The sequence below is a fragment of the Cupressus sempervirens genome, chromosome 4 (assembly GCF_028749045.1).
Source record: "Cupressus sempervirens isolate cs-2001-9-10 chromosome 4, ASM2874904v1, whole genome shotgun sequence".
NCBI lineage: Eukaryota > Viridiplantae > Streptophyta > Pinopsida > Cupressales > Cupressaceae > Cupressus > Cupressus sempervirens.
In genome coordinates, this window is record NC_143121.1 from 58,500,670 (window position 1) to 58,528,079 (window position 27,410).

The window sequence follows — 27,410 nt, forward strand, 5'->3', positions numbered from 1 at the left end:
TGGATATGGCATTAATGAGTTTGGTTATAGGCTTTGGGATTTTGAAAATCTTAAAATTATTAGAAGTCAGGATGTCATATTCAATGAGAAAGTGTTGTACAAAGATCTGTTGTAGAACCATGAGAAGAAAGAAGATGATTATGTAGTGCTGGATGATACTCCAAAAGTTGATGTTCCAGCCATTCCTCATGATGTGCAACAACTGCAACAACAAATACCACACACACCAGTGAATGTTAGATGGTCAACAAGGCAAATTAAACCTCCACAAAGGTTTTCTCCCTCTTTGTATTCTATTTTACTTACTGATGCTAGTGAACCTGAAAGTTATGATGAAGCTGTGCAGGTGGATACTAAGATTCAGTGGGAGTCTGCAATGAAAGATGAAATGGAGTCTTTGCTAAAAAATAAGACATGGGATTTGTGCAAGTTGCCTGTAGGTAAAAAGGCTTTACAGAATAAATGGGTTTACAGGTTGAAAGAAGAGGAAGGAGGTAAGAAAAGATCTAAGGCCAGGTTAGTTGTAAAAGGATTTGCACAGAAAAAGGGAATTGATTTTGATGAGATATTTTCTCCTGTTGTTAAAATGACTTCTATTCGTACTATTTTAAGTCTTGTGGCTACTAAAGATTTGCATTTAGAGTAGATGGATGTTAAAATAGCCTTTCTTCATGGTGATTTGGATGAAGAAATATATATGGCTCAGCCATAGGGTTTTGAGGTCAAAGGTAAGGAGAACTTAGTGTGCAAATTGAAGAAAAGTTTATATGGCTTGAAGCAAGCACCTCAGCAATGGTATCTAAAATTTGACAGTTTTATGCATGAGCATGGATATAATAGGTGTCATTCAGATTACTGTGTTTATTTTAAGAGTTTGGATGATGATAGCTACATTATTTTATGTTTTTATGTTGATGATATGCTTGTAGCTGGGTCTAACATGGATCATATTAAGGGGTTGAAATTCCAATTAGCACATGCATTTGATATGAAGGATTTGGGGGCAGCAAAAAAAATCCTTGGTATGAAGATTTGAAGAGATAGGAAGAACAAAACATTGATGCTATCTCAAGCTAATTATGTTGAGAAGGTGTTGCAATGTTTCTCTATGGAGAATGCTAAAGCTGTCAGCAAACCTTTACCTGGTCATTTGAAATTGACTAAGGAGATGTGTCCCAAGACACAAAAAGAGGAGGATAAGATGTCCAAGGTACCCTATGCTTCAGCTGTAGGAAGTTTGATGTATGCTATGGTATGCACTAGGCCAGATATTGCACATGCAGTGGGAGTCGTTAGCAGGTATATGAGTCATCCAAGATTTCAGCATTGGAATGCTATCAAGTGGATTCTCAGATATTTGAGAGGAACATCCAATAAGTGTTTACACTTTGGGGGATCTACTACTTATTTATAGGGCTATGTTGACTCAGATTTGGCTAGGGATATTTATACCAAGTGGAGTACTACAGGTTATGTCTTTACTATTGGTGGGGTAGCCGTGAGCTGGGTTTCTAGGTTATAGAAGATTAATGCTCTCTCCACTACAGAGGCAGAGTATGTTGCTACTACAAAGGCAAAAAAAGAGATGATATGGCTTCAGTTCTTCTTGGAAGAATTGGGACATCCTCAGAAGGATAATTATTTGTTCACAGATAGTCAAAGTGCCATTCATCTTGCTAAGAATTCAACTTTGCATTCTAAGACCAAACACATACAGTTGCGGTACCATTTCATTCGGTCAGTTTTGGAGGATGGACAGTTAAAATTGGAGAAGATACATACCAATGACAATCCAGTAGATATGTTGACAAAGGTTGTAACAAGGGAGAAGATGAACTCCTCTTTAGCTTTGGTTGGTCTTTTAGACTAAACATGAATAAAAGAACAGTAGAATCCAGGATGGTTTGATCCAGTGGGAGCCCCATGTGGTAGTGGTATTGCTACAGGATCAGTCTCCAAATGGGCGATTGTTGTTTAGTGTGGAGCCTGATTAGTCGCCAAGTGGGAGATTGTTAGATTGTGGTGACTGATCAAGAAAGTACTGTACATACTTCATAAATAGTGGGGTTCAAGGCATCACCCCGAAAAAAAAAAAAATTGGGCAGTAGCCGACATGGTAGCCGACATATTATGGCCAACATGTTATAACCCTAAAGTAGTTTAATACTTGTATAAAAGGGCTTAGGGTTGGATATTTTTCATAATGTTGTGATACAAAATTGGTTCTTGCAGCGGTATTGAGCTATAAGGGATTACGGATGGTAATCAGGTTGTAATCACTGGATTGTAATAAGATCAGACTTGTTATTTGGTGGATGTAGCCCAGGGATTGGGTGAACCACGTTAAATCTTGGTGCCTTGTGTTCATTTCTGTGTGTTCTATTATTTTCTGTTATTGGTTATATTTTCATGTAGTTTTTATTTCTGTCTGTGGTTTATCCTAACAATTTCTCTCTCAACATGTAATATTTCATAGAAATGTACTTAGTTTTAGAATGCAACACTGGATTCTTAGACATATTCATTATGCTTGTGTTATCACAATGTATGCGAATAGGTTCATTGAATTCTATCCTTATATCCTTTAGCATCTACTTCATCCAAAAAACTTGATTACAATTGTTTGCCACTACAACATATTTTTCCTTTGGTATACTCTATGACATACAATCCTTCTTTTTGCTTAACCAAGAGACCAATCTTCCTCGAAAAAAAATGCTCCACCACTGGTGCTGATTCTATCATCCATATTGCATGCCCAATCAACATCAATATAAGCATATAAAGTAGTTAAAAGGATATTTAAATATCTAAATATCCTTTTAACTACTGCATAATGTGCTTCTCTAGAATAAGCTTAAAATCTTACAACAATTCCAACTCCATTCACTATATTCGGTCGTGTGTAAGTCACATATTAAAATCCTCCAATCATAGATTTGGACTTTTGCTCAATAATAGGTGTTTCATCCTTTTTAAATAACTTGTGTCCAGTTATCATAGTTGTTCCAACTAGTTTACATGTTTACAAACCAAACCTTTTCAATAGATCTTTCAAATACTTAGTTTGAGAAATAAAGATTCCTTCTTTATCCTGCACATTCTATAATCCTAGGAAGTAATTCATTTCCCCTATCATACTCATTTCAAGACCTTTCTTCATTTCCTTTGAAAATGTGTCCAATTCATTATCATCTCCTCCAAATATGATATCATCAACAAATATTACAAAAATAATCAATCCATCATCTATTTCTTTCTAGTATAGATTATTGTCTAACATACCTTTGCTAAATCCACATTTTGTCAAATTCTTGTCCAACCTAGCATAACATGTTTTGGATGCTTGTTTTAAGCCATACAGTGCTTTCTTTTAATCTACATACCTCTTCTACAAGTTCTCCATTTATAAATGTTGACTTGACATCCATCTTATACACTTTGAATTTTTATGTGTTGCATAGGCTAAGAATAACCTTACTGCTTCAATTCTTTCCATAGGAGCATAGGTTTTGTCATAGTCTATTCCTCCTTGCTATAAGTAACATTTACATACCAATCTTGCTTTGATTCTTACAACTTCACCTTGTTCATTCATCTTATTCCTAAATACCCATTTCGTTCCTATCACATTCTTGTCTAATGGTCTAGGGCCCAATTCCCATGAGTCATTCTTCACTATCTGATCCAATTCTTCTTTCATAGCTTGCTTCCAATAGTCATCTTTGCATGCCTCATATGCATTCTTTAGTTCTACTTGAGATATCAGACATAGTTCTTCATTGATTATGCTTCTTGTTATCACACCTTTATCTCTACTACCCATGATCTGCTCTGGTGGATGATTCTTTTTCATATTATTAACAAAAGTAAGAGTTGTTATCTCAACTCTTGGCTCCATTCAAGGTTTTGAACTTTGTTCCTACATTTTCTTACCGTCATTCTACAATTCAATTTTAGTCTCACAAAGAACTTCAACATTCTTTCTATCAATTATAGAATTATCCTCTTCATCATCATCAACACTAATAGTTACTAAGGCTAGCTCTTCTAATATTTCCTCTTTCTTAACCAATTCAAGATCATTATCCTTATCATCACAATCGTTCAAAAATCTTTCAATACTAGCTTTAAATTCTTTATCTTCATTAGAAAGTGAACTTTTCCTAGTCTTTCTTACTCTCTTACAACATGTAGATAAAAAATGACCAAACACTTTACATGTCAAACAAGAAAAAATTTCCATACCTTCTTTCTCTCTTTTCATAACAAGATCTTTACCTTCTTTGATCTCTGTGTCTTCTTTGGATCTAGATCTATCTTTACTTGTGCCTCTATCAAAAAACTAAATGCTCAATCCTATACAAAATTATTATCTCATACCAAGAAGCTCCATTGTTGAGGTGTCAAAATTTCCTCCATTAGACTCAAGACTATCTTTTCCTAAAATAGCTTGCCACTAATCTCCCAAAGTTGTTAAGCTTATTTGTCAAGTACTTGATGCTCTCATACCAATTGTTAGAAATAATAGTCCACCAAGATAACTAAGAGGGGGGTTGGGGGGGAGGGGGGGGGGTGTTCTTGAATCAGTTATCTGATTAAAATTTTTATCAGCCTTAATTAATCTTAACCATTCAATCAAAGTAAAAAATAATCATGACAAGATGCAGATACACAATTACACCAGATTTGTTAACTAGGGAAACCCTTGCTTAGAGGGAAAACCATGGTGGGAATTATGCCCACAAAGATATACTAATATATATATTCCTTGTTAGAGGATTGACCCTATTAGGAGTCTATAAACACATTCAGTATATAAGAGTCCCTATTAGAAGACTTTGAATCCCTTTTAGGAGATTCCATCCCTATTAGGAGTTGTAGAAAGTAGAAGGACCCACTATCCAAATAGCTTCTAGGGCAAGACCACTGAACTTCATTGTCCAATTGATCTCTCAACTATTTATTATAGAATAATTGTTTGTACTATGCTTTAACCTCTTCTCTTTGTCCTGTCAACTAGACCAATCACTGTCAGACCTTATAGACTAGGTCACAAACCTTAGATCCAAATATCAAATCTCAGATCTTTAAATAAAACCTTGACAATGAAGTTTTCTCCAACTTCACTATGCTTTGCTTATCCTCTCATATGAAGTTTTTTCTCTTACATTTTTCTCTTCATGCTTCATTAAATTTTTCATACACAAAAAAGGAAAATGGCCTTCTTTTATACCAAATCCATAAAATAATTCCTTGATTCAGGTATTACATCTTCTCAATTAATTATTATAGGACCTCATTAAGAACACATTATACTTAGTGATAACATCAATCTCTCACCTTGTAAATTAAATAAATTTATGTACATGTAATAGTATGATGCGCAATATTAGCCATCTCATCTCCAACATGTCTTCTACATGTTTTTAACCTTGCTTCTCACAATAACAACTCTACTAAGAGATATATCAAGTTTATCATAACATGCTTTTGTAAACTCTATATATGAAAAATCTTCACCAAAGCTTCCATAACTTATTCCAAACTTAATATCATTTGCACCTAAGGTTAGCTGCATATGCTAGACACTTATATCCTATTAACGTCACTAGTGAAAATACTCAATGATCTGTCCATACCAACTTGATCTTTACTATTTTTCTTCTATCAGATATCACAAATAACTGCTATGTTGACATCAATGACAAACATAGTCATGAATGCAACATATCATCAAAAGAATGATCTAATTATGTTTCTACAATACTCCCCCATAGGAATATCATTAGCATTCATGCTTCCAACAACAACCTCTAAAAATATTAAATGTTCCTTCCATGTTGACTTCAAAATGATTTACCTCAAAAATTGTATCATTTTTGACTTTTATGTAAAGTTTGTATTGCTCAACACTTACTGTTTTCTAATACTCAACATTTTGGATGCTTGGTTTATATATTTCTTGACACTTACTATTTAACTCAACTTGTATAGAAAATACTTTGTGACCACACACTTTCTCGACTCCTATAGAGCTCGATGCATACATAATTATGTACATGACTCAGCCTATATATAGTATTTAACTCAGAGTAATGACCATCTAACTTTTCCTAGTAAATGACTAAATGTTTAATGCTAATAGAAAACAAATGTTAGAGATACCAACATGTTATTCAAGAAATTAGAAGGTATGTTTCTTAGATTATTGTGTTCTCAATGACAAATTAGGCTCATGCTATTGTATAAGGAGCCTGTTAGACTCAAATTATGGACCATAGCTCTGGTACAACTATAAAATTCATATTGCCCAAGGTAAATTGTGAAGGTGAGTCATGTCTAATTAGAATCTTAGGTTAAAATTGTGTGTAGTGGTATACTTTCTCTTGTAGATTGTAAAGGTTTTTCATTAAAAATGATATTCCCTTAGTAGGTGCTAACTCAATCAAGGTTGTAATAGCTGGTGCTAGTATAGAATTATAGAAAGTGGCTGAAAAGAGAAGAAATAGAAGAGCCTACACAAATGAAAACCTAAAGGTCCCATTGTACATGGAGTTACCATAGGTCAGTAGAAAAAAATTTCAGAAGAAAAGGGGAGCGTCGAGTCACACTTGGTAGCCTAGTGATAGTCTTGGAAATCATCCATGGTATCAACCTTTGGAAGAACTAATATTTCATCTTTAAGTTATGGTTATGAAAATACTAGGTTACTTGATGAATTGTTTACAACCCATTTTCAAAATGAAGAAACTTACCAAGGTAAAACAAACTCATCTATACGAAACACAATTTTCTAATCAAGTGGATCTAAAGGAAAGAACCAACACCTAATGTCAATGGATACTCAGACAAGACTAGATCCAATCTTGAATGAGCTCCATTCATAGAGAGAAATCTCATTGATCTAAATGATCCCATAGAATTTGAAGCTATAACAATAGATCATGAAGCATGACTATGTTCAAATGAATGGCTATGCTCAATGAGAAAAATAAGAAGTTAGAAGAGAGATCTTCATCATTACACTCAGATATAATTGGAGATCTAGAAGAGATGAGGTCTAAGGTCCAAGAATATGAACATGCTTTATAGGATAAGGAAGGAACTATTATTACATAAGTCTATCCATATAAGCCAATTGAGGAAAGTAGAGCTAAAGAAAACATGGTGGAGATCACCCCTAAAGTAGTTGTTGACAAGGAAATCAAAAGCTTGTGGGTATTTAGAAAAACAAAGCCACTATTACATACAAAGATACTCATTTTATGTCTAAAATCAATTTAGAGTTGGAAAAGCCAAGAAGGAATGAAAATATCTAGCCAAAGAACTAAAGAAAGAGGAAAATGAAGCTGAGAATATAGAAATGAAAATGAAGATTTAGTTTCTAAAGTCTACTTCTGGTCTAACCTTAGGACAAGCTCAAGCTTCACAATATATGTCTTCTAATATATTTTTTGATCCAATGATCAATAACATAGGTACTTCCCAATTAAAGCCATTCTTTTCTTGTATTATATAATAGGCCAAAAAACTATAGGACAACAAGTAGAAACAACTGCACAAACTCAAGTTGTTAGGCCTAGTCCCACCAATTCTTTAAAATTTTAGAGGAAGCTAATATACATGGAAAGGTATAAACATATATCCTTTATAGGAATTCTTGGTTACCCTAATCCTATATCAAATGACTTAAGAGATAGGGCTTCAAAGTTTTCTGGGAACAATGCAATTAGTTGTGAGGAACATCCTAGGAATTTCACTGACATGTTGAATGACTACAAGGTAGAGAATGAGGATGTTGTTATGAAGTTATTTTTAAATTTTCTCAAATAGGATGCTAGGGATTGGTTTGGAAGGCTCCTTGATGATAGTATCACTTCATGGGATGACTTAAAGAAGAGCTTTAAAGAGCAATATGGAGATAATACTAATGCTAGTTTTGTTCTAAATGAGTTTAACAACATCAAGAAAAGAAAAAATGAGTCTACATTTGATTTTAACTTTTATTTTATTGTAGGTGTCTAAAAAAAGGTAAGTTCATTAGGGAGAGCGTAATTTGGAGTGTAGAAATGGGTTATAGTGGTGAATATTGAAGGGCCTCTAGGATAATCTTTGTTGTCCCTTAACCCTCCATCCATTCTTAGGTAATTTTATTTTAGACAATAATATTATCTTTCATTTATGAAAATATGTATGATAAATACAATGAATTTTTTTTTAAATATCTACAAATAAAAATATCTTGTCATAATCAATTTTGAACTAAATTTCTAAAAGTTTATCACTGTTGCATAAATAAACTGGGTATAGAAATCACACCATAGTCCATACAAAGAAAACCTAAAGATATAAGTAATGAATTTAATGAGTTCAATAAAAAGTACATTTCACACGATTTGAATTCCTAAAATTGGGAAATTGAATCACCATGAATGTCTCCACATGCTGTTGTATTTGTACTTGGATCTCTATTAGAAAAAAAATAGATAAACCTTTTCTAGACCCTTTTCTTAATAACATTAGGGATTGAATTATTATTTTTGATTCTCAAGTATTCATACAAGTTAATGATTATTATTTTTTATAACATACAACATAATTTGTAATTATAGATCACTCCCAAAGTCTTGTCCAAATTATTATTCCTATCCCAAGGGGAAAAGATTCCAAAAGGGTATGTATGCCTAACTACACATTTCAATGGATTTGATAACAAGATGACATATATATTAAGGGATAAAGATCTTAAAACACTAAGGGATTCTTTCAAAGTAGTTGTAAATATTGAAAATAATAGAAGAGATTTAGGAAAGTTAAGGAGGAGAGATGATCCAAAACTATTTAACCCTCGAGGTAATAAGAAAGAAGGTGAAAAGCTTGCTATGAAAAAGAAACTTGAAGAAGATAAAATGGATAAAATATTGAATTTATTGAAAAACATGAAGCCTATTGTTGGAAATGTCAATAAAAAAAATATTGGGGATAAGCATTAGTAAAATAATTTTAGTAGACTAAATAGATATTAAAATTTTCCTTACAACACATAATGGAAGAATGGTAAGCCTATTAGGAATCCTACACAAGGTACAAATGAGAAAAATACACTAGATCCATTGCAACAAAGTTCTTTAAATGTTGTTGAATATGTGCCTTCATGTATGGCATGCCAATCTCCTCATGTGCCTGATTATTGTGCTATATCCTAGTCCATCTTCACATTCCAACATTTGGAACTAGAGAAGATCATAAATGAAGAAATACATGATGATATGGATTGCAATTTGGTCATCTATTGTTACAATTATGATGAATCAGATCTGGAAGAGTCGGAACTAGATATGGACAATCAGTGAATTGTATATGAGACTCATCACCAATAAATATTTGTTAGATAATGAAGAAGAAGTTGACAACCATGCATGTAATATGATTTTAGATGAGGACCACATAAATTTGAGGAAACCATCCAAAGAAGAGATTGATAAAATAACTATAGAGATGTTAGCTCAAGTTGAAAGTAGTTATAATTTAAGGAAAATGATAGTAAAAAATAATCTAGCAAAATCCTTTGGCATTTTAAATAAAGATGTAACCCACAAAGTAGTTGATGTTGAAAAGGGAAAATATGTTTTGGATGTCAAGTTAAAAGATGTTTAAAATAAGAAATGGGGGCCTAAAAAGGGCATCCATTTCCAAGGTATATATAAGAAGAAAAAAGTGAAGAAGTCTGAACCAAACATAGAAAAACAAGTTAAGAGGCTTGCTGATCAATCTTATGAAGATAAAGGCATGCTTATCCAAGTTCCTCCATATATTCTTTTACTCTAAATTTCACATGTACAAATAACATAGTGGAGCATGAGACACTCCTATTAGGATTAAAAGTAGCTACTCAACATTGTGTAAAAAACTTACATGTGATTAGTGATTCTAAGCTAGTGGTGTCTCAGGTTGGTAAAACATATGCATCAAAGAATAAAAGGTTAAAGTATCTAAAGTTGAAGTACATAAAAGGCTCTTTGTCCCTAAAAAATGTTGAAAATTGGCATGTTTTTGAAGATGATCAGGATATATTAAATTTCCTTAAGAGTGAAGATAAATATCATGGATATGAATTGGATTGTAGTGAATTAGTTGAGACTGTAGATGAGAGTGATACAATTCTGGGACAAAAAATCTTACAGCTCAAGTCAAACAAGGTGCCTAAGGGGCTAGTGGTGTTAGAAAGTGTCTTTCATAGTCAAGACATAATTGAGTCAAAATTCAAAGATAAGAAGCAACAGGAACTAGAGGAAATCAACCTTAGAACAATTGAGTCTTCTAAGAAGGTTTATATAGGTAAGAATTTATCTCCCACTATAATAGAATATGTTATTGATTTATTGAGAATTTTTAGACATATTTTTATTTTTCATATGATGATTTAAAAGCATATAGGGAAGACCTATTCAAACATATTATCCTTTTGAAGGAAAATGTTAAACCTTTCAGACAAAAAAAGAGGCATATTAATCCTATGTTAGCCCCAAAAATGCAAGAGGGCTTGATGAAACTTAGGGATGGGGGAATGTAAGAATTTTCTTAAGGGAAAAATTCAACTAGGAACTAAGAACTCAAACACAAGCATAGAGTAGACCAAAGAGAGAGAGAGAGAGAGTATGATAAGAATAACAATGTATTCAATAACTAGTTCCCCATAAGAGTACACTAGGAGTGCTTGAATATAAAGGCCTCAAAAGAGCTTCTAGAATGCATAGAAGTTAGCATCATGATGTGTCATACAACCAAGCACATGTCCACTAGATATGGTTTATCCTCCATTAAGCATGGAAGTAAGTGCGGTGATGAGAGGATAAGCCTACAAGGGTGTGACACAAACAATAGTGTTGTAGACACCATGTGCTTAAATAGAGTTGCATACTCCTATGTTGTCTACATGACAACTCAAAAGGTGTGCAAACTCCTAAGTGTTTCACAAATAAAAATAATTAAATAATGCAAAATAATAAACTAATGCATTAACCTAAGTAAACTTAAGTAAGTGTAATAAGTAAATACTAATTTACACCAACACCCCCCTTTAAGTGCAACTTAGGGGAATGCCCTTAAGCTTATGAACTAGGATGAAGATGCATAATGGGTCCCAGCTACTAGGCCATGTAAGGTACCCAAGTACATAATGCAGATGCAATCTCTCATAAAGTGGGGAAAGAGGGAAAACCTCATGGGAAAAACCCTCCCCTAAAAAGAGAGGTAAGTAACGATGCATTGATGGATGGAGTAATCAAGACCCCCCCATTATGACATACATCCTGTATATAAAAAAGAGAATGAGAGAAGGAAGAGAGACAAAATAGGCTCCCACCCCAAAAGAAGAAAGCCAATAAGTGAAAGCCACTCTGATGAAGAAGCTGGTCCAAGAATGCAGAAAGGTGTTCCTCCCCTTAGGAAGAAACAAAGGAAAAGGTACAATCCTGAAGATGTGTGCTGGCCCTAAAACCTACTCAAGTATCCCTATACTGATGGTGAAGTTCACCCCTTCCAACTGTGCTAAAAAGAATGAATGCAGATCAGTCAAGGATGTCTATTGAACTTGTTCCACTGAACCATCTATCTCCTCAACTAACAAAGAGACCTCCACTAATTTCATTTCATAAGGATCCACAATCATGCCAACCTGTGAAGATTGATCATGTAGAGAATGGACATGAGGGTCAGAGTGAGCCCTCAGAACAACTGTAGAAGAATATCATCATCAATGAGAAGATGTAAGTCCTCAAGTAAGTCTCCCAAGTCAAGTGAAGCTAGAGCTAGAAGACAAGATGTACCATGTTGTGTTGGACCTTTCACTGTGGCAATATAAGCATGTGGATTGGACTGATGTGACCTCACACTACAATTGTCGATAGAACCCCACATGTCTAAACTTGTTGGAGCACTATTGCTGGAGTCACTATCAGTTTCCACTATGTATGATGTGCGGAGAGGAATAGAGGACAAGCTGGGAGAACTTTCCTCAAAATGAACATCCTTCTCCACAAAGATCTAATGAGTCTCTGGATCCATTAGTCTATAAGCCTTCACATTGTCTTCATAATCAATGAAAGTACAAGGCGTAGGTGTCAATACCTTGCAACTCCTGGAAGAAAGGTTTGCCCATGCTGGACAACCAAAGACTCTAAGGTGACTCACAATTGGTTTTTTGCTGCGCCATGCCTCAAAAGCTTTCTTGCCATCTAAGGTTGGATGAGGAGATCTATTAAGTATGTGAGTAGCATTGCTAATGGCTTCAACTTCTAGTGTAGGATCAAGAGACTTGGCCTTAATGATGCAACTTTCCATGGTCTTGAGAGTCCTAATCCTCATAGCTGTAACATATGTCTTGTGTGGACTGAATGTTGGTGAGTTCTGAAGATCAATCCCCTCAATTCTACAAAAGTACTTAAGTCTTCTGTCAATATATTTGTTCTCATTGTCCACCCTTAATACCTTGATGGCTTTCCTTGACTTGTGTTCAAACTGATTTTTGAAGTCTTGAAGCTTTTGAACCAATTCATTCTTATGATGAAGGAAGAAGACCCAAGTGAATCTCGAAAAGTCATCAACAAATCTGAGTATGTAGTGGCCTTGGTTGACTGTAGTCACTACAAAGGGTCCTACTAACACCATGTGAACTAGCTAAAGAACAATAGGAGCTTGAGAAGACTTCCCTTTACCATACTTCTCCTTGAGATTCATATCCACTGAACAAGATGAACATTCTCCCTTAGACAAGTTGATATTACGTAGACCTTTGACCATATGTTTAGAGCAAAGTTGTTGAAGAGAGCGGAAGTCAAGGTGACCAAATTGCTCATGCCATAAGTTGATTTGTGAAGTAGAGTGAGTTAATAAGGCTTGGGAAGGACTCTTAGGCACAAAGTGGGAGAAGGAATAAAGCCTCTTGTCATTATTGACTTTCCCAACTGCTACAAATGAATCATCTTTGAGACTTCACACCATCACTGAATCGAGAAGGAACTTAACCATATGACCATCTCCAAGGTGAGTGATTTGGTAAACTGATAGGAGATTGGAGCTTAGATTTGGAATGTAGAGAACATCTTTGAATTACCCATTTTCCATTTTGACATGTCCTTTCCCTTCAACTTCCAATTTAGTATCATCTCCCACAAAGATGTGTAGTACCTTTGACTGCTTCAATGAAGAAAAGACTTCCATTGAAGAACCCATGTGGTAAGAGGGACTTGAGTCAAGTATCAATTCCAAAGAAGAATTAGTGTTTGCCATAAGTGCTTCACCTTTACCCTTCGAAGAGGTAGGAGTAGAATCCTTGGAAGTACCTGGCACGTGAATCTTGTTCTTCTTGAGTAGATTTTCTAAGTCATCGATTCTTTTTGTCTTGCAATGATGCTCGTCATGATTTGGCTTTTTGCAATATGCACAAAAGAGTTTGTCCTTCTTTTCATTACTTCTCTTCTTGTTTGAAGAAGAACCTCCTTGTTGAGAGGAGGATTGTTGTGTCTAGAATTGTGTTTTCTACTTCCACTGCTTCTTCTTCTTGTTGTTTTTCCACCCTTGACTAGATTTGGAATCATCACTAGCTACTAAGGCTTTAATCTTAGATGACTTGAGAAGGCCAAAATCTAGTAAGTAAGATTTCTCAACAACCAACATATTTGCAAATCCATCAAAGGAAGGCTTTTGGTAAGCAGATCCCATGGTCAACCTATGAGTATTAAAACTTGAAACAAAGTTAGCGACTCAAAAGGTAGCTTCTTCAGGATGTGATGAATCAACCTATCATCCTTCATGGGATTTTTACAATCTTTTAGAAGTGCCCTATACTCATTGACTTTGATGATGTATATTGAATTGTGTCATAATTCTTAGGATCCAAGAGAAGTAGATCATCCTCAATCTAAAATCCCTTTTCTTCATCCACTTTACCATACAACTGTTCAAGTTTATCCCAAGCTTTCTTAGATTCTGAACAATTTCTAATGTGAAAGAGAAGATCCCCATGTACACAACTCCTAATTAAACCTAAATCTTGTTGGTCTTGTCTTTTCCATTCAATGAGTTCTTTAGCATCAGTAGGTTTGGTAATTGTACCATCTACATAAAGACTATATCATTTTTCCATTAATCTACTCCATGCAATATCTTTCCATGTAGAATAGTTGTGTGAAGTTAAAGGAGGACATTTAAAACCCATGATGCAAAAATGAAAAGAGCACAATAGAGAGACATAAAAAACACAGTGCACACCCCCCCTTTTCACTCAATCAAAATACCCCCCCCCAAAAAAATGCTTTGGCACTTTATAGGTATTGCGTTTACAATGGGCCACTTGTCAAAAATGAACAAAGTGGACTTTTTGATTCTATTTTCACAACTACCTTATAAGGTTGAAATCTATCACTTAAGCACTGTAGCTTAGCTTTAGAACAATTTTGAAAAAGAATCAAAGCTTTACAATGCCAAAGAAGGCCTAATTCTAAAAGTGAGACATTTTTCCACACAACCCTAGAATTTGCACTCAGATCTAGAAATTAGATGGAAAAATACACACTTTCAAAAAAAATACAACCTAAAAAAGTGACTAGATGTGCCTGTACGGAGCTACTGAAGTTGTAAAATGTAGGATTATGTAGGTACAGTCACCAAAAAACTCAATTTTTGCAAAATTTGTGCACTAAAACCTAAATACAACACCACCACTAGAAAATTCAAGAAATTCTATCTGATTTCAAAAAAAATTGCACCTGAATCAGAGTCTGGATGTCCAAGTTAGGGGCTCGCAAAGTCAGGCTACCAAACTGAAAAGCAATCTAAAGAGGGGTTTGGAGGAGAAACTGTGAGTATAAATTTGACAGTCAAATGGCCATCAAAGTAGTTGTAAAATGCCCTAGACTGAAGTTTAGATGGGCATTAATTTTAACCTAGTGTTCTGCTGACATCAGCAAAAAAATGCACCCTTAGATGACATGGCAGATGAGTCAGCTGTCTGTAGTGTATGGAAAAGTACACATGGCATGGTCCATACTAATGACGTGCCAAATAATGCTAGGTTCCATGAGTGACATGGAAATCCTAGATTCACCATGTACCAAACTAAGTCAACAGTGTTGATTGGGCAGTCTGAGCAGAGTAGTCCACGTGTCTGATGTGGATATGTCCCTTTGGTAGAAGGACAGCCATGACTGGGCCTACACATCACCAAAGGAAAGTAGGGAGCAGTGTCACTGGAAAATGTCACAGACGTCAAAAATGCAAAAAACATGCCGAGAAATGAAGTCTATGAGTGCAGGCAGGAATAAAAAATGTTGCTCTCAGGGAATTAAAAATGCTTGTCGTCGAAGGGATTAAATCACAGCGGGATGCCAGAAGTTTGGTCACTACTCGATAGGAAATTTGAAATGCCCTGGAAGGAAATGATTTTGAGGATGTCAGATTTCTTGATTTAATCCCACATTGTGGGTGCTGTGGAGTATGGGCAGTGTAAATACAAACTACCACCACCCACTATGCAAAGGTGAATTTCTCGAGGTTGGGCGTGGTCACTTGTGGAGGTGTGGCTGCCGGTTTAAAAACAATAGAAAGTTAGGCAGATTTCATTTGGATACAGCCTGATTTGTGTGCAGAGTTTTCTGCCCATAGAATATTAAAGAATATTAAATGAACCCTACGACGAATAAAATAAACCTCCATAAATAGCATATCCAAGGTGTCACTGCTCAGGTCTACTAAATTTTTTCTCTCTCTCGGCAAGTAAATTCTTAAAATTTGTATAGAAAAATGACGGAAATACAACAGAGAAAATGCAGATCCAAAAAATTAAATTATAGATATGAAAATAAAATCATACCCATACCGCAAATTGGGCCTCCGGGTTTCGATTTGCAAAAAAAAATTTGCCTTGTAGTTGACTATGGGCCAAGGTAGCCGAGCTTACAGTCAATTTTCACCAGTTCAGCATTCTGGACATAGTGGTGAGGTCAGATCTGATGCTGGACACTCCCAATTTCTGCAGCACTCCAGATTCAGGCTAAGGTGATCAAGCAAGCAAGAGGTCTCGAATAGCTTGCGATGAGAAAGTCTCCAATTTTCTCTAATACCATGTAAGAATTTGCCTAAGGGAAAAATTCACCTAGGAACTAAGAACTCAAACACAAGCACACAGTAGACTAAAGAGAGAGAGAGAGAGTATGATGAGAATAACAATGTATTCAATAACTAGTTCCCCATAAGAGTACACTAGGATTTCCTGAATATAAAGGCCTCAGAAGAGCTTCTAGAATGCATAGAAGTTAGAATCATGATGTGTCATACAACCAAGCACATCGCCACTAGATATGGGTTATCCTCCATTAAGCACAAAAGTAAGGGCGGTGATGAAATGATAAGCCTACAAGGGTGTGACACACAAAATAGTGTTATAGACACCATGTGCTTAAATAGAGTTGCATACTCCTGTGTTGTCTACATGACAACTCAAAAGGTGTGCAAACTCCTAAGTGTCTCACAAATAAAAATAATAAAATAATGCAAAATAATAAACTAATGCATTAACCTAAGTAAACTTAAGTAAGTGTAATAAGTAAATACTTATTTACACCAACAAGGAATTATAAAGCCTATCAAATAGTCCACATGGGTTTCAAACTTGGTGCTTGTTAAGAAGAAGAATGGAGAGATCAGGTTGTGTGTCAATTTTAGGAATCTAAATATTTCTTCCCTAAAGGGTAATTATTGTTTACCAAAAATGGATGCTATGTTGCAATAAGTGACTAGTTTAGAGTTGATGTTAATGATGGATGGTTTTTTAGGCTATAACGAAGTGTTAGTGGATGAAGTTGAGCAATCTAAAATGATCTTTACAACACCTTGGGCTACTTATGTTAATGTTAGAATGCCTTTTGACCTAAAAATGTTGTGGAAACTTTCCAGAGAGCTATAGATGTTGCCTTTGCTGATTTTATAGATAAACTTATGGTTGTGTACCACAATGACTTGACTGCTTAGTACAAGAATGTAGAGGATCACTATAAATACCTAGAGAATATTTTTATGAAAGCTCTGGAATACAAATTTCCCTTAACCCAAGAAAATGTGCATTTATGGTAATAGAGGGTAAACTTCTAGGTCACATAGTATCTAAGGAAGGAGTAAGAATAGATTTAAAAAATGTGTCTATATTAGATAAAATTCATAAGCCTGAGAATGTAAAGGGAATTTAGTCATTCTTTGGCCAGGTCATTTTTTTGAGGAGATTCATAATTTTTTTTGCTAAAATCAGTAGATTGATTTCCAAAATGCTCAAGAAAGGAGCAGAGATCAAGTGGGACGGGGAACCTTAAATTGCATTCCAAAGCATCAAAGAAGAAATTAAGATTGCACCAATGTTGAGAACTCTAGATTATGGAAAGCTCATGCACATTTTCTTTTTTAGTTTGTTCCACATTGTTGTAGTAGTGTTACTCTAGAAAAATGAAGAGGGTTTTGAACAACCCTTTACATTTTTTAGAAAATCCCTTCAAGACATGGAGCTTATGTATGAAATAAATAAGAGGAAATATTATGCATCAATGAAGGTATTTAAAGCTTTAATATGTAATTTAGTGGGTGCCACAATCATAGCTTTTGTTCCAAGTGATGTATTCAAATATATTTTCTCTTAGCAAGAATTTTCTGGTAGAAGATGTAGATGGACAAAAAGGATCCAAGAGTTTAATATAGATATCTAGATCAAAAAGTTATTATGAGGTCAAGGTTTGGAAAAGCTCATGGGACAATCAAGCTTGGATGCAAACCAAATAAATGTTGTAGATGATGATCATCACCCTTATGTTTGTGATATGGATCCGTGTGATTGGTATGAAGACATTGTCCACTATTTACAATATATGTGTGCCCCATCTACAATGAATGATAATGAGAAAAGATCCTTGCAACTCCAGGCTATTACGTACATTATCATTGAATAAATTGTTGAAGTGTGTTGATAAGGAGGAGTCAATAAAAATTATGAATGAAATGCATCATGGATTATGTGGTGGTCATTATATGGCCAAGACAACAACTCACAAGGTGATAAGATCCAGTTTCTAGTGGCCAAATTTATTTTGATATGTTCATGAACTAGTGAAGAAGTGTCACCCATGTCAAAGATTTTTTGGTAAGCTGAAATTTTCTTGAAATATGTCATTGAAACTAGTGGTGCTAGGTAAAAGTACAAGGTTGTGTCACCTTTTAGGCTAACTTATCAGAATGATTAAATTTGAGTATTTCTATGTAAAAAATGTATTTTTTCAAACATATGATCTATACAAATTCATTTTAGCCAAGTGATATATGGTCTCACACTTTTTCAATTGGAAAGATAAAGATGTGATCAAAGATTTATAAGAATACAGATTATATCAAAAGAGTCTAAAGAAATTTTGAAGTTGATTCGAAGTGATTTCTAGGTCCAAAAGACAAAGTTTGACCAAAGTTGACCTAATTTGATAAGAGTTAAATTTTCCAAAAATTTTGGAAAATTTTGAAGAAATATGATTTCAAAGATATTCTAAGATTTAAAAAGTGTTAAAAAAATGGACTACACAAGCGTTTGATTGGGTTCGTGCCAAAATTCTAAAGTGTGTTTTTGAGCTGTTTAAATGTATTAGATTTCAAATTGGATCCCAAAAATAGGTTCAGAGCAGCCAATGTAGTCCAAGGGGTGATTAATCGGTCATTCTTGTAGTCATGAAGAAACATGATACTTTGAAGAAACCAACAACCTCTCATGCCAAAGGATGCAAGTAAAGTGTTGATCAAACTATGGTTTTATGGAAGTGGAGTATGAAATGTAACACTATGCTAGATGCATCCCTAGGTCTAGTTATTGAACTCATTAAATTATCATCACTGAGTCTTTAGTTAAACCCACAAATATGATATGATTCACACTGAAATTGCAATCATGAGAATATGAATATGCCATGTGTCTTAGTTTTCTCATGATTAAATGTATGCATTACAACACAAGAAGCTAGAATGAATAGAATATTTGTCCCTTTTAATGTAACAAGCTAACATAAGTATTAGAGCATAAATGCTAGGATGAGGTCATAATTTTTCTTATGTGAAGACAAACCAGACACACAAGATATCCTTCATATGTTATGTAATCAGTAAGTATTATGTCCACAATGACACTTGCATTTGTAACTTGAGACAAAAATGTACTAAATATACTTGCAATGACTCATATGTTCACTTAGTAGGATGAGTATCAGTATTTAGTATAGCATAGAGAATTCAATTAAACAAGAAAGGAAAAGAACTGACTTTACTGAAGCGTCTATATAAAAGGAGTTGAGCTACAAATGGCCATCCAATATGAGATAGAGGCTCTTACAGTAGGCACCCATTTTATATGGATGTTTCACACTATTGGAGCTAAACCATCAAATAGAAAGAAAAGAAAAAATCATGCCCCACTCCTCCCTTCTCTAGTCATAAGATACATCATTGAGTTTCTCAAAAGGAAATGACAAAGAAAAAGATAAACAAACAAAGAAATGCTTAGCATATCTCAAACAAGTCTGACATTTTGAGTTTAGCTTTTGTGTTATAGGATTGATGTCAAGTGTCAATGTTCAGAACATATATGCAATGAATCTCTTCAGTAGGATGACAACAATAGATAGACTTAGTTAGGACAACTAGTGACTAAAATCGTAGAGAAATGTTGATTAAAAATATTCTCCATAAGAACCTAAGAAATAGTAGAGAGACATAGTTAGAACAATTTGTGGTTGATGTGAGAGATATTCTTCAAGAGGAATCTCAATAGTGACACGAGAGACAATAGGCAGATGTAGTTGGAACCAGTGGTGACTGACATGCAAGAGATTTTTTGTTAGAGAAATCTTAATAGTGACCCAAGTGATAGTAGGAAAATGGAGTTAGAACAATTAGTGACTAATGTGAGAGATCTTCTTCGAGATGAATATCTATAGTGACACAAGTGATAGTAGGTACACATAGATAGAACAACTGGTGACTGACATGGAAGATATTTGTATGATACTATAGTGTATTACCCCCAAGTTATGACAAGATTCAATCCATGGATGTGTTGAGCTATCATTTTGCACGATGCTTAACGAAAGAAATCCTTTCAAACTCCTCTCTTGAAAAGCTAATCTGAGGATCAACTCCAAGGTTCTAGGAAATCTTGAGACCTGCTAGAATCCACTCAATTGAAGATAAATGTGAATGTTCATGAGGAGTTATTTTCTAGTTTTGGTAACTTTGGATAAGATGTAGAATCCATTTCCTACTTCAAAATAATAACCACACAAAATGGAGAATATTTTTGTATTTTCTATTTTAAATATGAATGCAATCTAACAATGTAACTATATAAATTCTTAATTTAATGAAGGGGTTAGTAAAAAAAATAATGAAGATAAGGTGACAATAAGTTTAAGAAAATAACATAAAAGTAAATCCTAATGGACATAAGCTACAAAAAAAACATTTTATGAGTTAAGCTTTCAAAAAGATTAGTGGGTAACCAATGAAAATAGGAGCAGTGCTTCCTTAATTCCACTAATGCAATTATTGATGGGAATTCAATAACCATAAGATGTTTCACTTTTCATCAAATTACAAGGCCACAAAGAGTGCGCTCATGCGAGATGAAAAGTTACATAGGAACAATATGATGATCTCTTCTCAAACTAGGTATGTTAGCAGAATTTTAAACACATGGAAAACACCAGAATTAAAAGATCACACAACCAAAAATAATGAAATAAATTTTTGGCTCAATTACATTCCATGAACATACATCCACAAAATATAACACACTTAGGCAAGATTCAGTAAACTCCAAATGCGAGCACCAAAAGCATATATTATTGTGAAATGATGGTGGCCTTGATTACATATTACAATCCCATATTTATAAGAAATCATCTCCTCAATTTATGTTGAGAGTGAGAGATATCTCTATGCAATCATATGCTTCTAAATTAATAAAACAAACTAACTATGTACAAACTGACTCTCTAATTGGTGCTTAATAAGAATCCATCCATTTTTATATCATTAATTAGATGCATGAGCCTTTACATGTCTTAAAACAAAGAAATCATGAAAAAATAAGAAGAAGAGAACCATAAGTTGATATAGGAGTGTCTCAAAGTATAAAAAATAGAAGCTTCATCTTTACTAGGCATTTGTTAGAGTTAAACTATTGTCAGAATGTGTTTTCAGTGCATGGAAAGCTCTAATTTTGGAACTAGCAATTAACTATTGGCACACATTTGAAGAAGTGCACCTAGCACACTATCAAACCTCTAACTTCATCAAAATCTTCTAAAATACTTTTCAAAAAGTGCACCAGCGCACCTAGTGCACCTACACACCTCGAAGGAAAAAAAAATGTAAAATTCCACCAAGTGTCAAAATTGAAATTCTGGCTTATGGGTTTTGTTCCCCTTTATACTAGAGCTATTTCTAGGTATTTGCCCTTGAATTTCTCAATTATTTTAGTGACCTAAGATACATTTGGAAAATCTAAGGCATTATATTTATCCTTCACTTTCTTCTTGTAGTTATCCACCTCTATATGGGTTTCAGCAAAATCCTCGAGTTTTGTATCCAGCTCTAACAAAGTTTCCTCTATTCTAAATGCATGTTGGATATCCTCATCATTATAAATATCATCAAAAAGCTCTCAAAATCACTCAACTACTACGTCTAGTGGTATTAACTTTTCCCATGCATCATCCTCAAAGATGTCTAGACAAGCATCACTATAATGTCTCTCGACTTCCAAAAGTCACTCCTTGACTTGGTCCTTGAGCCTGTGGATCTCCACATATAATGATTCCTTTACCTTATTACAAACCACTATCTTCTCAATCTAGTCATCTATCTTATCTAGCTCCTTAGCTGTATATACATCCATTAACATTCGATACCTCTAGCCTTTGATTGCCTATTACGTCTATAAATCCTTTCCCTAGGTATGCAACTCTTCCATTAAGCCAAAATCTTGATTCAAAATTGTTACCAACTTATCCACATTATCAAAAATTTCCCACCATTGCTGACAGGCATTCAAAAATGGGTCTAATTGCACCGCTCCCCTATCACTTCTCGAAATTGCCACATTTAAAGTTTCGTCAGGGTTAGCAAGATCCAAGGGGCCAAAAACTTCTTTCAAGTATCCCTTTAGGATTTTGTTTTGTCACCAAAGTGTTATCAATTTTTCCCCATCCTGTTCTAGGCTGCTGAAAACTTCCTTCATCCCTATTATAAACATCAGCTTTGTAGTTTCCAAAGTTGGCTTTCTAAGGATGACCTCTTGGATTTGGTAATCCCTAGGAAATAGTTTTTCAACATTTGATTCTGAAGGAGCGATAACCATGTGAGAAAAATGGTCCTAATTCTGATCACTCATGACAGAGGCTAGTGCTCGCACATCCTTTGGAGGTGAATCAAGTTTCCTCAAAACTTCTATCAATTCCATTCTATCGTCGTCTTTAGTAGTGAACTGTTGCTTCCTGCTTCTTATCACTTCTTTTCTCAGCCACCTAGGAATATGCTACATCTAGGATTTTCCTTCAAATGATAAAGGAGTTTGTTCTGCAATAACTTTCCCCTTATCACTCCTTTCTGGAGTCTTCTCCTTCTTTGAGGGATCCACACCAGGACTCTCTATTTCTGTGGAGTCCATAGTCCTCACCTCTGTGTCTTGAGAAGTTTGTTGTGGTTGTTCACTTTCCCATCCTTCTTTAACCACTTCCTTGGTGGATACTTGTTGTGGTTCTTCTTGATGTTCTATTTGAACTTGTTCAATTTCTGCACCTGGAGGAAGATGGGTAGCCAATCCCTTGTCAACTAAAAATGTGACTTGTAATTGGGACATGGGAATCATTTCAAGTCCTTGTAATTCAAGGGGCATTTGAGTCCAATCCTCCTACTAAAGTTTATTAGTGGGTGTATCTCTAATCTTGTCCCTAACTAACTCAGTACCTATGGGCATAAAGTTAAAATCTAACATCTTAAAAAAATTAGTGCCATCCTCATCCTACTCATCTATCCACTATTGCATTCCATACTCTAATGTAGTGGTCTACATGGATTCATCAAGGATAGATGAGGGTGTGATCATGGAAATTCTTCTTTGTTCCTACTCTATGGCCTTACCAAATTGGGTCCTTTGACCCAAAGGTCGATCATCCTCTTCATCCTCATCTCCCTCTTCTTCTTCCTCTTTTAGAATGGGTTCAGGAATTGATGGAAAAGTGATCACCTTCTCGATCCCCATTTGTATCCTCTTCACCAAAGTCTTAATATTTCTTCTTTTTGGCATTGAGGGGGAGGCTTGCTTTGTTTGACAAGGTGAGGACACCTCTTGTACCTCAATTTATGTTTCTTCTTGGCTTGGTGTAGCTGGCAGCACTAGGGGATCCTCCAGGGCTTGTGAAGCCTCTACATTCTCTCATCCTTGCATGTTTTCATCTCCTTGCTATGGAGTCATTGATATTTTTCCCTCTTCACATTTTGCTTGTTAAGGAGAACTTCTCTTCCTCTTTCCCTTACCTTTTCCCTTCTAAGCTCAATAATAACCAACTGACATGTCAGGTTGGTGCACCATTTTTGGCCTTACTAGAAATTGAGTTGAAAAGGTAGGTACATTGACCATTTTTACTCTATCTTTGGCTAGATGGGCTTTTGCATGAAAGATAATTGTTTCTAGAATTGGATCAAGCTTAAATGGTTTCTTGATCCAATCCTACATCATTTTAATGGCATGCCTCACCCTATGGTTCATATCTGAGTTTTCTTCTCTATCAACCTCAACATTCATGATAAGTCATTCACCAATTTTATCCTTGTTGAACAAAGGATCAAGTAACTCCTCCAAATCTTGTTGCAGTATCTTCAATGGAATCTTAATTTTCAAGACTTTTTCCACCAGATACAAATTTAACTTACAATAATCTCTGATATGAATATCATAGTCATTTGTTGTATTCATCCAAGGATCTTCAATGGTTTCTTCATGCTAAAATATTTTACAATCCAAATATTGTACTCTCCCAATATTATCAAAACATGGCCGAGGAGAATTTTATTCTTCCAATGGATACTAATCCCATTCACATTCAAAAGAAGAAATATCATGGTACTGATCCACCTGGAAATGTCCTATAGTCATAGGCCACCTCAAACATGTTTTATGCTACTTTCTAACTATGTCATATGCAGACAAGAGTTCTCATGAGATCTCCAAGAGAATAAGTCTACCACTAGGATGCCAAGGGAGCTTCTTAGGGTTAATTATTGTACCCGCTTCCCTTAAATATGTAAATGTCCTAAATTGAATATAATAAACCCCAACCAATAATATTTGTGCCACTACATCATCTAATAGTCTCTTCACATAATCTCCTTCTATGAACTGGAATATAGTGAATATGAAGGCATCATTAATAATTATATATTCCTTGCTTTGATCTGAAAGCCTTCTCTTCACTAGATGAGGGTACATTATATATGGACATGTGTTAGTAGCTTGCATGCTACCTCTCTTGTAGAGCCCAGGATAATCTATCACCCTTGCATCAAACAAGTACACCAAGTATGATGTCATGTAGATTTTATTTTTGTTCTTTTTCATCACAAACTATTCACACAAATTCTCATTGAGAGTGGAAATCTAATCTAGTCGCATCTTTTCTTTCTTTATTGTTTCAATAAAGTGTATGATGAAGATGTTCAAATGTCTAGCTACTAGCAAACCCATAACTCTACTCAAGAGTATGATTGAGTATCCAATGTGTTCTTTCATGTATCCTCTAGTCATGTACACTTTTCTAGTCTTCTTTCCCAAAGGGGTCTTCTTTATGAGGTATGATGATTGAATGATTTCAAAAGCCTCTTCAATGTGTTCCTGATACCATCTTTCTACTTGCTCATAGGTCAACCTAATGAATTGGTCTGCCCTTAGGAGATGAAATAGTTTCTTAATGTTCTTGGGTTAGAGATCTAGAATTATCTCTCCTATTATTCTCTTTACAACCCTCTCCTCAGGGACAAAATGTTCTACAAGTTTCATAATAAGTTTTTAAGATTGCATTGACACTGTATATGATGTTACATTGACGAGTCATGATCAGATGAGTGTTGAGATCATTTGCGACCTCTTACTTTGTTTTTTGCATATCTTCAAGAGTTCACCTAAATTTGTATGTCCCAAATCTATATCTTTGATCTCCAAGTTGTCATCTTGAAACTTTTATTTTATCAAATGCCTTGGAACTTGAACACTACTAGTTTGAGTGCCATTTTATCACCAAGGGAAGATGAGCAAGATGCCATTGTATCTGCACAAAAGGTATGTCCATCAATCTAGAACATGAAGAAAAATGAATAAAAAATGCCCTAAATTGACATGAGAAAAAAACCTAAAACCTAGTTATCTAAAAATGACAAAAAAACTAATTTTTTAACCCTTAGAATGAAAAAGAAAATGATATAGTGCACCTAGTGCACTTGATAGATGCACCTGGTGCACTTATTTTAGGGAAAGATCTCTCTCTTTCTTAAGCTTCTAAACCAAAAAATATGTGCACATTAGTGCACCTAGGAAGGTTTTCTAATGTACACCTTTTGGGGTATGTCTTTATGTCTTTACTTTGTTTTAACTCTTTGAGAGGGGTTTGGGTGTGCATTAGTACACCCGATCAGGTGCATTGATATGCACCCAAACTTTGGGTGAACATTTTAATGCTTTTTATGTTTTTTTTTAAGTTTTATATAAGTGAAAGGTGTGAAATGGTTCACATCAGTGCACTTGGTCATGTGGGCTGATGCACACCTAATCTTTCTAACATTTTGTGTATTATCTTTGTGTAGGTTAAGTGGACCAAGGAGAAGCCACACCTAATCGAGTGTGTAACTATGGTTCAAGGAGCGTTCAAAGGATATCGAGACAAAATGAAGCAAGACAAGATAAGAAGGGAGGGGACCCCCCTATAAATATATTTTGAGGATAGTTGGCACAGCTACACATCAATAATGCACAAAATTCCTATCTCCAAGTTTTGGTGCCTAGTGTGCCAAAATTCATAATAGTGATTTGTTCTCTTAAATTTTTGAATTTTAGACCTCTAGGTGTTTCTAGTTTAGGACCCAGATGTGAACTAGGGGACTAGGTAGGACCTCAAAATGACTCAGACCTTAAGATAGGGCTCCAAAAAGCCCACAAAATTATGCAGGTGGTCCCCATTTCTGATTGAAATGAGGCGTGCTTTGTAGAACCACAACATGATGCATGAGTGAAAGCAAAAAACTAAAGTAGGAAAGCAACTGTATAAAAGATAAAAGATGTGTTGCAAGATGTAGCATTTGAAACAAGAGGTGCCTACTTACCAAGTTTTCACCTTCTTGGAAGAGATTTTTTTTCCCTACCATGATGCCTATTTGTCAAGTTTCATCAATTATATATATTTTTTTTTGGTTTTTTATGTATTTTTCTCTTTTTGATTTTTATACATTTTGTATTTTTTCAACTTTTTTTGTATTACCAAGGTTCATATTGCTAGGTTTTCACCAAGATAATGATTTTTTCAAGACTTTTAAGTATGTACAAAAAGATTTTGAAATCATGTTAGCTGCAATACCACTTCAGATGGAGAGTGTTGATGAGATCCTTAAGCACCTCTCCCTTGGTTGTTGAAAGTTGTTAAGCACCACATCCAAACACTATAGTAACTATCTATGGACCAAACTATTTGGGTTTAAAATTTCCTTTCTATAATGATTATTGCTAATTCTTAGGGTTCTCTCTCAGAATGAGATTACCTAATTGGAAGTCATGTGGCTTAACTTTCTTGATGTAGTTTTTAGACATTAGCTACTAATAAGCTCAAAGATGATTGCATGCTACTTGTTGAAATTTATCTAACAATTCTAGCCCTTAAAGTTGAGATATTTTTTAGTCATCATTAGTAAAGAGACCTTTCATGGAGATTCTCAAAGTTGGAATCTTGAACTTAATTGGAAGCACATTATCTGCTCCATATACCAAAGCAAAGGGCACTGTACCTGTTGGAGTTTTGATACTAGTTCTATAAGCCCATAAATCCAAATTAATCTGATGGTATTAATACCTTCCAAATTTGTTCACTGTGTGATGCAAGATCTTAAGCATAGCCTTGTTAAATGATTTTTCTTAACCATTACCTTGAGGGTAATAAATAGAAGATCAATGTTGCATGATTCTAAACTTTTTGCACAACTCTCTAAGATCTTTTTCTTTAAAGTATCCTCCATTGTTGGTAATGTAAGGAAAATCAGGTGCGGAAACAGCTTCCTACACTAATCTCATA